Source organism: Diabrotica undecimpunctata, chromosome 3 (genome assembly GCF_040954645.1).
Source record: "Diabrotica undecimpunctata isolate CICGRU chromosome 3, icDiaUnde3, whole genome shotgun sequence".
Taxonomy (NCBI): Eukaryota; Metazoa; Arthropoda; class Insecta; order Coleoptera; family Chrysomelidae; genus Diabrotica; species Diabrotica undecimpunctata.
Window position 1 is genome coordinate 159935281 of NC_092805.1, and position 12405 is coordinate 159947685.

Consider the following 12405-nt stretch of genomic DNA (forward strand, 5'->3'; position numbering starts at 1 on the left):
TATTTCGTAAAAAATATACCTATAAATTTTAATAATTAGTGAAAATTATTTATATAAATATATAATATTAATTGTAAGTTAATACTCCAAATGAGTTCATTAAAATATAAAACCATTAATTTTTTTAAAAGTTTTTACACTGAATAAATTGATTTAAAATAAATTTTAAAACGAATATTTTTGTTCTTTACAAGGAGAATTAATAATAATTATTATATATTTATATAAATAATATACATTAATCAATAAAATTTAAATACTTATTTCTTCGAAATAATAGTAAAATTCAATTTTTTTTTTTGTGGACAATCTAACTAAGTAATTCATTTGTTCGGGATGGAAAATAGCACAGTTCTTATCATTTTATCCAGCTCAATTTTTTTAGCGCGCTCCAATTATAAGGTTCATTCTAAAAAAAAACAACGTAGCTCAGTCAGGCTGTATTTTAAGATAAAAAAAATGCCATCTTGGTCCCTATTGGCCATAGAAGGTTCCTTTTTGTTTAATTGTGTTTTTTCACCATCTTTTTAACGTGTCTCCTTACAAGAGCGTGACAAAAAATATCAAAGTTATTATAAATTTTTATAAGCTAAAAAGTCAGTCCTTTCTGAAACGGTTTTTTAATAAAAAATTTTATAAAATGTTCAATTTTTTTTAATATATCTTAAAATTGAAGTCTTAAAAAATTGATTGCGACCTGCTAAATACCTCTAGAATCACTGTTTGAGCAAATACAGTTGTTTAAATAATCGCTCTCTGGGATAAACCAATTGAATAACTTACAAATTACACTGCGCGTCATTAAAAAGAGGCCACCTAGAATTTTATAAGAATTTTTAATAATTTTAAGTTTATGCAATTTATTCTATTGTAAATAAACTCCCATAATGCAGAAACTTTTAGACACCGCCACTGGGTGGGGATAGGTCAATTAAGGATAATAAGTTCGCAAAATTGATATCAATTTTACGAGTTCGGAGAATGCACGTGTTGTTTGTACGTTGTTTTTCTTGGAATATGGCTGTTCTGTTTCTCAAAAAAATCTTTGATTAGTGTACAGTTGCTCAAAGAGTAAACTTTTGCAATTTTTAAATTTAAAACTATGGCCGAGAGATTTGCTAGATCTGTTCAAATTGTTACTTTGATTGATAATGGAATGAGTCAAAGAGAAACTCCAAATTGTATGATCAAAAGAACATATCAACCATTCGTAGAGACTAGGTCTCACGAACGACGACTAGGACCAGGCGCGAGAAGAATGACAGCGGCCAGAGAAGACCGTTCTTTACAACGCAATTCTTTGCAAAATAGGTTCTTTATGGCTTGAGCAATACAAAACAGTTTTCAAAATGCTCACAGGTGGACATTAAGTACTTATACAGTGAGAAGAAGGTTGAGGGAATTTGGTCTAAGGACTCGCTGCCCAGCAACAGGTCCTTTGTTAACAGCAGCACATCGACAACGCCGACTTGAGTTTGCTAGAGACCACAAGCATTAGACGATAGAAGATTGGAAAAATGTTTTGTTTAGTGTTGGAAAAAACCAGGATGGTTTTTTATGGCTCAGGCGGTCGCATCAAAACGTAGAAAAGACGTGGGGAATGATATGCTGCTTGTGTTGCTTTTGGAGGAGGCTCTGTAATGTTTTGGCAAGCATTTCATTCGAAGGCCGTACTGATCTCGTATTTATTAATAGAGAAGCGTTGAATCCTCACCAATACATTGCCGAAAGTCTAGACACTCTCGACGAGCATACAGTGCCTTTTGCTGGGTTTGTGGACGAAAACTTTATTTTCATGAAAACAAATAAACAGTATGGTAACACAATACCTGGAAACCGTCGGTGTGCCAAAAATGAAGTGGTCAGATCAAAGCTCATATTTGAGCCAGATTGAGCATGTTTGGGACCAACTCAAACGAAGAGTAAGAAACAGAATATCTGCTCCAATAAATCGTGAGCAGCTTCGATTGGCACTCATGGAAGAATGGGAAGCTTTTCCTCAAGACCACATCCAGAATTTCATCAATTCAATGCCAAGTCGAATGTGAAAGTGTGTAATTCAAAATAGAGGTGGTAATGCAGAATATTAAAAAACACGACTTTATTGTAATTTTTATAGAGAAAACAGAAACAATTTACAATGTTAATTTTTTAAAATTTTCCATTTAAATCATCATTTTGGAAGTTTTTTTTTGACAGTTGTTATTTAAGAAATGATTGCATACTACTTTAGAACATATTCTTAAACATTACATAAACATCTAATGACAATCAATTTCTTGTAGGGCTCTTAAAAATTAATAAATGCCAAAAATATTAGGTGGCTTCTTTTTAATGACGCGCAATGTATTTGATCGATCTAGCTGACTCGCAAATTAAAAAACTTTTTTAAAGTGTAGAACTCTTATTTGAACCATTTTTCTTTAACATGTATAAGGAACGTTTTATAGACAAAAAATGGTTTTTCACTTTTTATGATTGTTTAAAAAAACAAGCAAAGTCAGCTGTAGGTCTTCAATGATTTGTCATCACAATTGCGGAACTTTCTTCTTCATTTAATATCTTCTTCTTAGAGTGCCATATCCCTACGGAACGTCGGCGACTACCATGCTTACAATATTTTTATACTGATCTCGGTCTTGCGCTACGTGTTGCAATTGATCCGCTGTCAAACCTGTCCACTGTCGCAAATTCCTCAACCAAGAGAGTTTCTTCCGTCCTATCCATTTCTTTCCTTCGATTTTACCGTTGAGAATTAGCCGAAGGAACTCATATCTTGGTCCTCTGATTATATGTCCAAGATATTCTAGTTTACGTCTCTTAATAATATTTAATAGAGTTCGTTGATGTCCCATTCTTCGAAGAACTTCTTCGTTTCTAGTTCTGCTAGTCCACGGAATTTTTAGTATCCTTCGATACAACCACATCTCAAACGCCTCGATTTTATTTATGATATCGGCGTTTAAAGTCCAAGTTTCACATCCATACAAAAGTACAGACCACACGTAACATCTTGTAAACTTTTCACGGATTTCCAAATTTAATGAGTTATTGGATAATAGAGGCTTGAATTTTTGAAATAAGTTTCTTGCCTGTTCAATTCTACATCGAATTTCGAAGGATGGATCTAGATTTTGGGTAATCCAACATCCAAGGTATTTGAATCTCTGAACTCTCTGCAGCGGTTGTTGGTTTAATATCAGTTGGGTTGCGCCGATATCCACTTTACTGGTCACCATGTATTTAGTTTTATCGATATTTATCGATTTAATATACCATGGCCTATTCTTTTTCGCATGCGTTCCGGCGGAGTAAACAGAAGATAATGTTGTCGCCCTTGCAATTTTGTATAAACTAAAATAAAACAAATATGATACCAGTTCTTATCTAGAAACACGTTATTTCCCGTTTACATTTGAATTACAATCTCCGAATGATACAAAGTTTTTATTTAATTGATAAAAATATACTACAGCTACACATTGGATTTTCCATATACTACTATCGCTGCCAAATGCTATTATTTTTAAACAAACTCTAAACAAACACTCCAGAAAACGATTTGGAGTGACAAAATCATTAATTAACCTAAATACACTGACCAAAAATATGATTGATACGAAGTATGTAAAATAAACATGTTAAAACTTTTTATCATTACATTTTTGTTGTATTTTGAGGGAAAAATAAAAGAGAATTAAGCAGCTTACATGTTTTTGTCCAGTATTCTCATACTTTTGAATTGTTGGTTTTTGTTGTGTTATCATTTTTGGTAAATATTCATTGGGTTCCTAGCAAATAGACGTTAGAAAAAATATATAAATTATAATGTTCCCTAATTATATTCTCCGATTTCTTCTTAAATTGAGTATTGCGGCCGAATTGTGTGCTCAAACTAAAGAAGAATAAATAAGAATAAAAACTCTCTTAAATAATCCTTATTTAAGAGAGTTTTTTTAAAAGCTAAAAAGAAAAGTTTCAATTAACTTTCGTATTTACTTGGTTGTACAGTTATAGACAAGAGAAAAATATTTTAATTCGGAAAAGGCCCTTATTCAGTCCTTTTTGTTCTAGTGTTGACTTTTTTACGGCTGCCACCGTCTCTCTGTTCCCACTTTCTATGCTCTTACTGTTACTTTCCAGTTCCTTACTGTTATTGCTTCATCGATGTCGTCACGCCAACTTCTTCAAGATCATCCTCTCTTTCTTTTCTCAGGGAAAATACATTCTAATATCTTTGGGTCCATCTTCGTGATGGCATCCTCTTTCCGTGTATAAACCATCTTTTCTCAATCTTTTCAATTCATACGATCTAAATTGAATTATTTAATTTCTGTGATTCTTAGTTAAAACACTATGATAATTTCGAAATTTCACACTCAAAAAGTCTATTAAAAAAATACCAAGGTTATACTGAGGTATCTAATGCCTAGAAAAGTAAATATCGACATAAAAAAGAAGAATGTGATAGGTTTATTATAAAAAATAGTAATTTTTTGGGCGTAAATCAAGTTATTAATTCTGCTCCTATTTTTAGATAATAATACTTAATTCGAAATAGGATTAAAATCAACTTACATGTTCAAATAAATTCACAAAAGGCAGACTGAGTTTTTAATATTGTCAGCATCTTTTCCATTACTTTTATATAAAAATGAATACTATTTTACTCAACCTTCTTATAAATTACTATAAACAATTAATTGTTTTTGTAAAAATTGGTTTTTAGATTACTCTTCTTTTTTTGGCGAATAAGAATCAATTGGTGAAAAGCATTTACAACCAGGCTTTGTTTTCTATAGTATTTTCAACAATAACACTAATTTTATAATTATATTATAAAATTAGTATTATTTTGTAAACTGTAAATCGATAAACTGTAAGTAAAATCTAATTAAACATTAATTTTTATCATAAAGTTATTATGTTAAATAGCCACAAATGTGTTAAATATTTAAAAAAGAAGAAAGACATCAATGTATTGTTCAACAGTAAGAAATCAACAAATATTAATATTGTTGATAATTTCGATTTAAATTTTGTGTGTTAATTAGGTAAATATTTTTAAACAGTTTGGTTTTATTTACTTAGTTGGCTCTGAAATATTTGAGGTTTTAGTAAATCTGTTTTATTGGATATTCATAGATGTGCTAATGTTGTGGTCATCAATTGGTATTAAATTAGTGATTATATCGTGGATAGATACATTTTGTGGGTATATGACTAAGTTTGAGTATAAATGCAAGTCACATTTTTACTGTGTCTTTGGAAATTGTTTTAAAAATAACGTGTTTACAGAAATAAACAAAATGTCGATATATAGGGTGTTCCAATGCTACAGGGAAACTTGCAAAATTGAATCGTGTTCAGGGCTTCGCAATAGCCAAGTATTTGACGAGTTTTTCCGTTAATAGATTTAGTAAGAAATTCTATACCTACTTTTTCTGCAGAAATTTCGGCGCTGTTTTTTATTTATTTAGTGAAAAAATGCGTTCAAATTTTCGCTTACCATTAAAAATGTATTATATTTATACTTGAATATACTTTTAAAAATAAACATTTTATCTGTTAAGAGATAGAAAAACCTTCTATTCTAAAATGTTTTAAATTAATTCGTTGTCACAAAAATAGCAAAATAAGGCAAAATCGTTAATTTTTTGTAGCTTTTACAACAATTATCTTACACTTTTTGATTGCTCTCAAAGAAAAGTCTTGGAGTGCTTAACGAACCCTAAAACTTTCAGCTGTAAAGATATATTGGTTTAAAAGTTATTCAAATTGTTTATCCCAGAGTTCTTTTTTTGTAATAACATGAGACATGAAATAATGAATATAAATATGGTAATTCTATATGAAAGGTGAAGACTTTTACTTTTAATATGCACCAAAAAAAAAATTGGAAAAATCATTTTTATATAACCAAAACTCGTTTTGCAAAGTTACTGTTATTTTTAACTTATAAACAATTAGAATAACTTTTAAACTATTACTCGTAGACGAAATATTTTTTCATATTTAAAAAGCTGACAGTTTTACACGAATTTAAACAAAAAAGTTATTCTGGGACGATTAGGTAAAAAGTAGCGATTTTTTTTATTCGCAGATAATTTATTTATAAAATTTAAAAAACCGTAATTGAGGGAGTCAGAGGCCAAGGAGTCTAAGTCTCCATATATGATCATCATCATCAATGGCGCTACAACTCTTCGTGAGTCTTTGCCGCATTTACTATTGCCTTCCATGTTTGTCGGTCCTGTGCCAGTAATTCCCATTGTCGCACTCCCATTTTCTCTAGATCTTCTTTGACTGCATCTTTCCACCTTTTTCTAGGCCGCCCTACAGACCTTCTTCCCTCTGGCCTTTCCCAGAACACATTGTTTATAAGGCGATTGTCGTTACTGTGTATCACATGCCCTGCCCATCTGAGTCTATTGGCCTTTATATATCTGACTAGATTTTCTTTTCCAAATAGAGACTCTAGCTCGTTATTGTATTTGCCCCTCCATTCGTTTGTCACGCTGTCTCTGCAAGGACCATATATCATTCGAAGAATTTTACGTTAAGTAAAATATATGAGTATCGAGAAAATCGACATGAAAGTTAGTTTGTTTTTTGTAAATTCTGCATATCGATACCCTAATGCTGATAGGTCGTAACCCAATTTTAGAAAATTTTACAAGAGGCACAAAAAACTGTATAGCATAATTATAAAAGATTGCTTGTGTAATGTTTTCTTAAATAAATAATTATGTAATGGCTACTAAGTGAGTTTATTGTAAAAATATAAATTTGTTTAATTTTGATCAGGTACTAAGGGATACGACATATTGTAACCAACGTCATGGCGGCTTACGAGTATATCGAACTCTTAGAAAATGTAGTAAGTTATTATAACTCAAGGTGTTCTCATAAAAGTGTGGTTTACGTCATTTTAAATCATAATCCTTATTTTTCTATTTTTATTAATTTCAAATAAAAACAGATACAAATGTGTGTTTACTTTAAATAAAATGTAGCAAACTAAGCGAATACCATTTAAACAACGTTACAGTTAACATTTTTAGGAATAATTAAAATAAAATAACTAAATAATAAGTTTAAATCTTGGCTTTCTTTTTTTGATTTTTGTTATTGTCTTTGGTGATTAAGTCTTCGTGAGGCAGCGTATCATAGAAGTAGTGCACATCTGCAGGTAATACAGACTTTAGATCTTGAAGGTCCTTCCATTTTTTTGTGGTTATTTTTAATCTATTCGAATAAAGTTGATCGTAAACCAAATCGTGATTGACGGTGTTCTTTCTCTAAGGAAGTAGTTCATATTTTTGATCATGGGCCACTTTGTATAATATATCCCCATTTGGTAGGTATTTTAAGCCTCTAAGATCTGTTACCTTCAAATCTCCTTTTGATTTACCTGGACGAATTGAGCTGTAGCGAAAGTTTTTAGAGTCATTGTAGTTTAGAAAAAAAGTGTGGGTGAGATAGGATACTTCCAAAGGTGCAGGATTCTTCCTGGCTTCTGATATTACCGAAATATAGTCTGAGGGTAGGAATATTTGCCGATTTTTTAGTCTTCGTTCAATTAGACTGTGGGTAGAGTCACACTCCATCTGAGTGTGGCCTCTTTCTAGAAATTTTTGCTCAATCTCGACTTCATACTTGGAAGCTAAAACCGATAAACCATTCGCAAGGACGACATTCCTATTCTGATAACCACAGTTGTCCGAGAATATTATAACATTTTTCTTTTGAAAGGTCAAATATTGTTCTAGATGTTTTATTAAACACGTAGTGAATACAGATGAATCAAGGTCTGCCTCAGTCTCATTCCAAACGAAATTCATGCTGCGATGGAAGTTATATACTGTAAAGTTATGTACTTGTAGCTTTGTTTTATAGTACAAAGAACTAGCCTGTAACACTGGACACAATTTGACTGCCTGCACATCAACGACAAAACAGTAAATTTCTTTATGGATGGCTCTGGTTTTATCGGTTTCTTTTTCGACGCGTGCTAGGTCTTTTGCTCTAATGTGGGATGCGTATTGTTCATCTGTAACCTGTTTCATCTTGTAAGATGAACATATATCACATTGGTCCTTGCGTGGTTTAAACAAGGCTAAATTCATTTCGTCAAATTCTGTAGAAAATTTACAATTTGATAATGGTACCTTCCTGTCTTTACATTGTTCTTTATAAAGAATATATACGTCAGTTTTCGATTTGAAATTATGTTCCAGGTATAACTTTTCAGTAGACTTGCGGCAATAGTGGCTCTCTATTTTAGGTAAATTCTGTACTCGCAAAATGTCCTGTTTTGCTTTTGGTGTAGACTCTCTTTTTTCTTTGATCCTTGTTTGCATCATGTCACAACTTTCTAGAAATCCATCTTTTCGTGCCGCACTTACCCAGTTCTGTACCATCTTTTCTCCTACTCCTAGTGTGTTAAGAAACATCAATTTGCAGACTTGTAATTTATCGCCTTTTACTGTCAGAAAGTATTCGTAGGTACCACTTCGCCTGGAAGGTCCATCTACATAACATCTTTTTTTCTCCTTGTATGTAACCATATGAGCGAAGAAAATCCTTTTTTGTTTCCAGGACATTTCCCAAAATTTTAAAAATATTTATTTTCTTAAGTTTTCTGATATTGTTTGGCAAAAGCGAGTCGACGCGGTAGCGCAAAACTTCGAGACACAGGCTGGCTTTATTTTACGTTCAGGGCGTAGAATATCATGTTTCACAATGTTTTGTAGTCTTCTATAACCAGTATATTCCTTTCCTAACATTCTTGACTGTTTTGTCTTGTTTTTATCCCAAAACGTCAAACGAATTACTACCAACACGCTTTGCCATTCAAGCTACACTGTGGGATAAGATGAGTTGGAAGTAAACAAACAACGCGAGCGGGTTAGGACTTGTTAGAAATCGCGGGAATGGCCACCTTACTATTTTATTTAGGTTACGAAAATTTAACAGCATATGGGGATGCACGGTTGGTTGCCTTTGACACAAAAATATGAATTTTCAATTTTTTGTGGGTTACGATCTGTCAACATTAGGCTATCGATATATTTGTTTATAAAACTGCTGAAATTATGTTTTTTTTTGAATGTTTTTATTTACATCCTATTCAACAAATTTGTAGGTATTCAATCTTTAACGTTATAGTAATAATATCAGATTGTTGTATGTCGCCCTTTTACTTAACTGCTACCAAAGACTATAAAATGATTTCTCAACAATTTCTACGTAAAAGATAGGAGCAAGTATGACGAAGGCGCGAGTTTATGAATGATGCTCGGATATTTTTGGGATAAACCTCGTATATAACTTTATTTTGTTTTACTGAAATTTACTTTATTTGACGTTGTTTTTTATATATTTCATCAAAACATAACTTTATGATTTCTATGCTCTACCCACAACTTAGTGAATCCCATAATTTTATTCCTTTTTTAATGACCTCGATATTACTTCCAGACAAATGTTAAATATTTAATTAAAACTCATTTTAATAATCAAATATTGTTTATGTATTTACGCCAAATAAATCTGCCAATGTGATTAAAACCTAGCCATAAACTAGATCTTCACACTTTTTAATATCAAAAATAGAATCCAAGCATGTTCTAATGTCGAGCAAACGAACAGCAAAATCTCAAAGATAAACATTTATGTTGTAAGTACATAACAGAAGCTATAAATAAGCTGGATTTATGGAGAGTGTGTTATTTTAAATCACATCTGTTAGCAATAGTTTGTCAGTAGGTATAATTACAAAAAGTAAAAAATGGCAAGCTGTCAACTGTTACACGTTTAGTGAGAAAACTGGAGAAGAGTAAAATAGCAAAAGGTCTGCACGTTATGTTTTCACGTTATATGAGAGTAACCCCCAAATGGGGCCTCATTTTATAGGCCAATCAGTGTTCTACCAGTAAAGTTAATTTGAATGCATACCAATAGTACAGCAGAAGAACATCTACTAAAAACTACTTCTTTAGAAATGCATTGTCTATACCTACGGATTTACTCTAAAGCTTGAACATTAAAGTCAGTCAACAACAATTAAAAATACTAGGAATAGTATTTAATGATTCATAGTAAGTAATAAAAGACCAACCAACTCCTTGGTAGAGCAGGATATTCAGTCTTTTTCTTTCGCTTCGCAATTTAGAATTTATATTTTTATTCTATATCAATTGTATATTATTAATCATATATTACGAGTATTTATTCTTATGTGTCGCAAGAGATCTCTATATCTCTGTTGCCTTTTTATTCCTTGATGTATACGCCTGCAGAAGTCCTATCATTATTATGGTCAATTTCATATGAAGTTGGTTCCTCCAAATCCAGATTGCCATATCATTACATTGGTTGTTATTTGTGACTGGTATTTATGTGTATTATCGTGTCTTTTGTAAGCAAAATTTGTTCCATGTATAGCACAAAGAAATAAGGCAAAGAAATATTTATTTTTTAGACCCGACCAGGTATTTGACAAGTTTTTTGAGTTTTATGAACCTACATAACTAAAACCCGTTTCCTGTAGTGGAAAACATGCACTCTTTTAGGTACTTTTGTCTAACAGTAACGGTAAAGCATTTTAAAGGAAATTTCAGGTAAAATTATGTGATAAAACACGTTTAAAGCTTTAAAATGGCGTTTTATGAATGTTGATTTACTAATTTGTTGCATCTCTCTCTTGTCGTTTCCCCATTACTGAGAATCGTGACTTCTTCCAATATTCCTAACAATTTTTCTTCATTGGTCTTTATCTTCAGCTGCTCTGAGTGCTTCCCAGAATGAGTTTCCAGCTGAATTCTTAATTTGGTCTGACCATCTATAGTGATCGTCGTCTTGATCTTCTCACCGGAACGTTTCCAGAAACAATTAATATCTCCCAAACTGTCGTCACCTCATCTGTCAGACATATTGTGGATATATTTTTTTTTTAATCTCAAGTTGGTTTAGAATGGAAACGTTTGTCCTATGAGCTGTCCAAGGTATACGCAGCAGTCTTCTCCAGCACCACATCTCAAAGACATCGATTTTTTGGCGCTCGCGTCCGCGAAGAGTCCAAGTCTCTACAAGGGCATTCACCAGTCTCATCTTGATATTTTGATAGATAGATCAGTCTTTCCAAACTTTAGTTAGGCAAACATTCACAAAACTTAACGAGTTCATACACGGTGAAAACCTGATAAACTGGACTAGGTTCATTTTTACAAAATTGATTAACATTAAAAATTGAGAATTATTAGATGTTTTACAGTTTTATCTGCAACAAATGAGTAAATTAACATTCATAAATCGCCATTTTAAAGCTTTAATAAACGCGTTTTATCAGATAGTTATCTGAAATTTCGTTTGAAATGCCTTGGTTTTGTCGTATTTTTAAATTAATAACAATTTGAGCTTATTGGCCTCAAATTATAGTTATTTTATATAATAACAATTACATAAAATAAATAAACATAGAGGTTTTAGTTATTTAGATAAATAAAAGTTCAAAAACCTTTCAGATACCTCTCCAGGTGTCCCGGGAATAATTTATTTCTCTGGACTAGTAAATTCCAAAAAGAACCTCGAACGAATCAATTAAAGACATAAATTCGCAAGGAACCACATATCATTACTAATGGGGTACTATGGAATAGAAATATCAATCGATAAAATAAAAAGTTTTAAAGCGACAAATTTTAAAGCCTCTTTATAAAGATTCCCCTAGTACATCCGAACATTTGGTGCACCTCGAACAAGTACTGATACGATGGGGCATAAAAAATTTCTCTTTTTTTATTTAATCAGACCCTTGACTGGTTTTACTCAGTATAATCATTGAATTCATTTCAATTAATCATTTGCTTCATTGCGGTACCGACTCGATAGTTTGTCACAAAATATCAACAACATTGACGTTTTTCACGTTATTCTGTTAATATTAAAATTTCACCTATAAATAAAAAAAATGAATCATCAGTTAAATTATCAACAATAACGTTGAAATGCAGGTGAATCATGAATGTAAAACAGTTTGCGAATAGTGCAGTTTCAATAATTTGTGTATTATATTCGAGATATTTTATATTCCAAAAATAATCGGTATAATTCGGTGATAAATTTATCAAGAATGAAATATTTGCTTTCAGAACAGGGTGTTCCCTGTTCTGAAAAATAGGGTGTTCCCTGTTCTAAATTATGTGCACAGTAACCAGCACATTCTTTATGTGCTCATAATTATATTACCAAGCATTTAGTATAATACCGAGAAATTAACTAAAACCAGGATTTTAAAGTTTATAACCACGATTTTCGTGTTCAAATGTATTCAGTTATGCCAGGAACCTATTCTAGGAGAATTATTCGTGTGTTGTTTCACATTATGTGGCGAATTTAGTT

The 12405-nt window shown here is 31.7% G+C and overlaps 1 protein-coding gene across 6 annotated transcripts in view; it reads left to right on the plus strand.

Annotated features, from left to right (window-relative positions):
- The window catches only part of LOC140437680 (embryonic polarity protein dorsal-like), a 107540-nt gene that overhangs the window by 16764 nt on the left and 78371 nt on the right, over nt 1-12405 (plus strand). Inside the window, exon 1 of one of the 6 annotated variants that reach the window (XM_072527335.1) lies at nt 4976-5054. The exons of the other annotated variants lie outside the window; for them this stretch is intronic. The gene's annotated coding sequence lies outside the window, so the exon portion shown is untranslated. Of the gene's footprint in view, nt 1-4975; nt 5055-12405 lie in introns of those variants that run through there. 6 annotated transcript variants of the gene reach the window in all.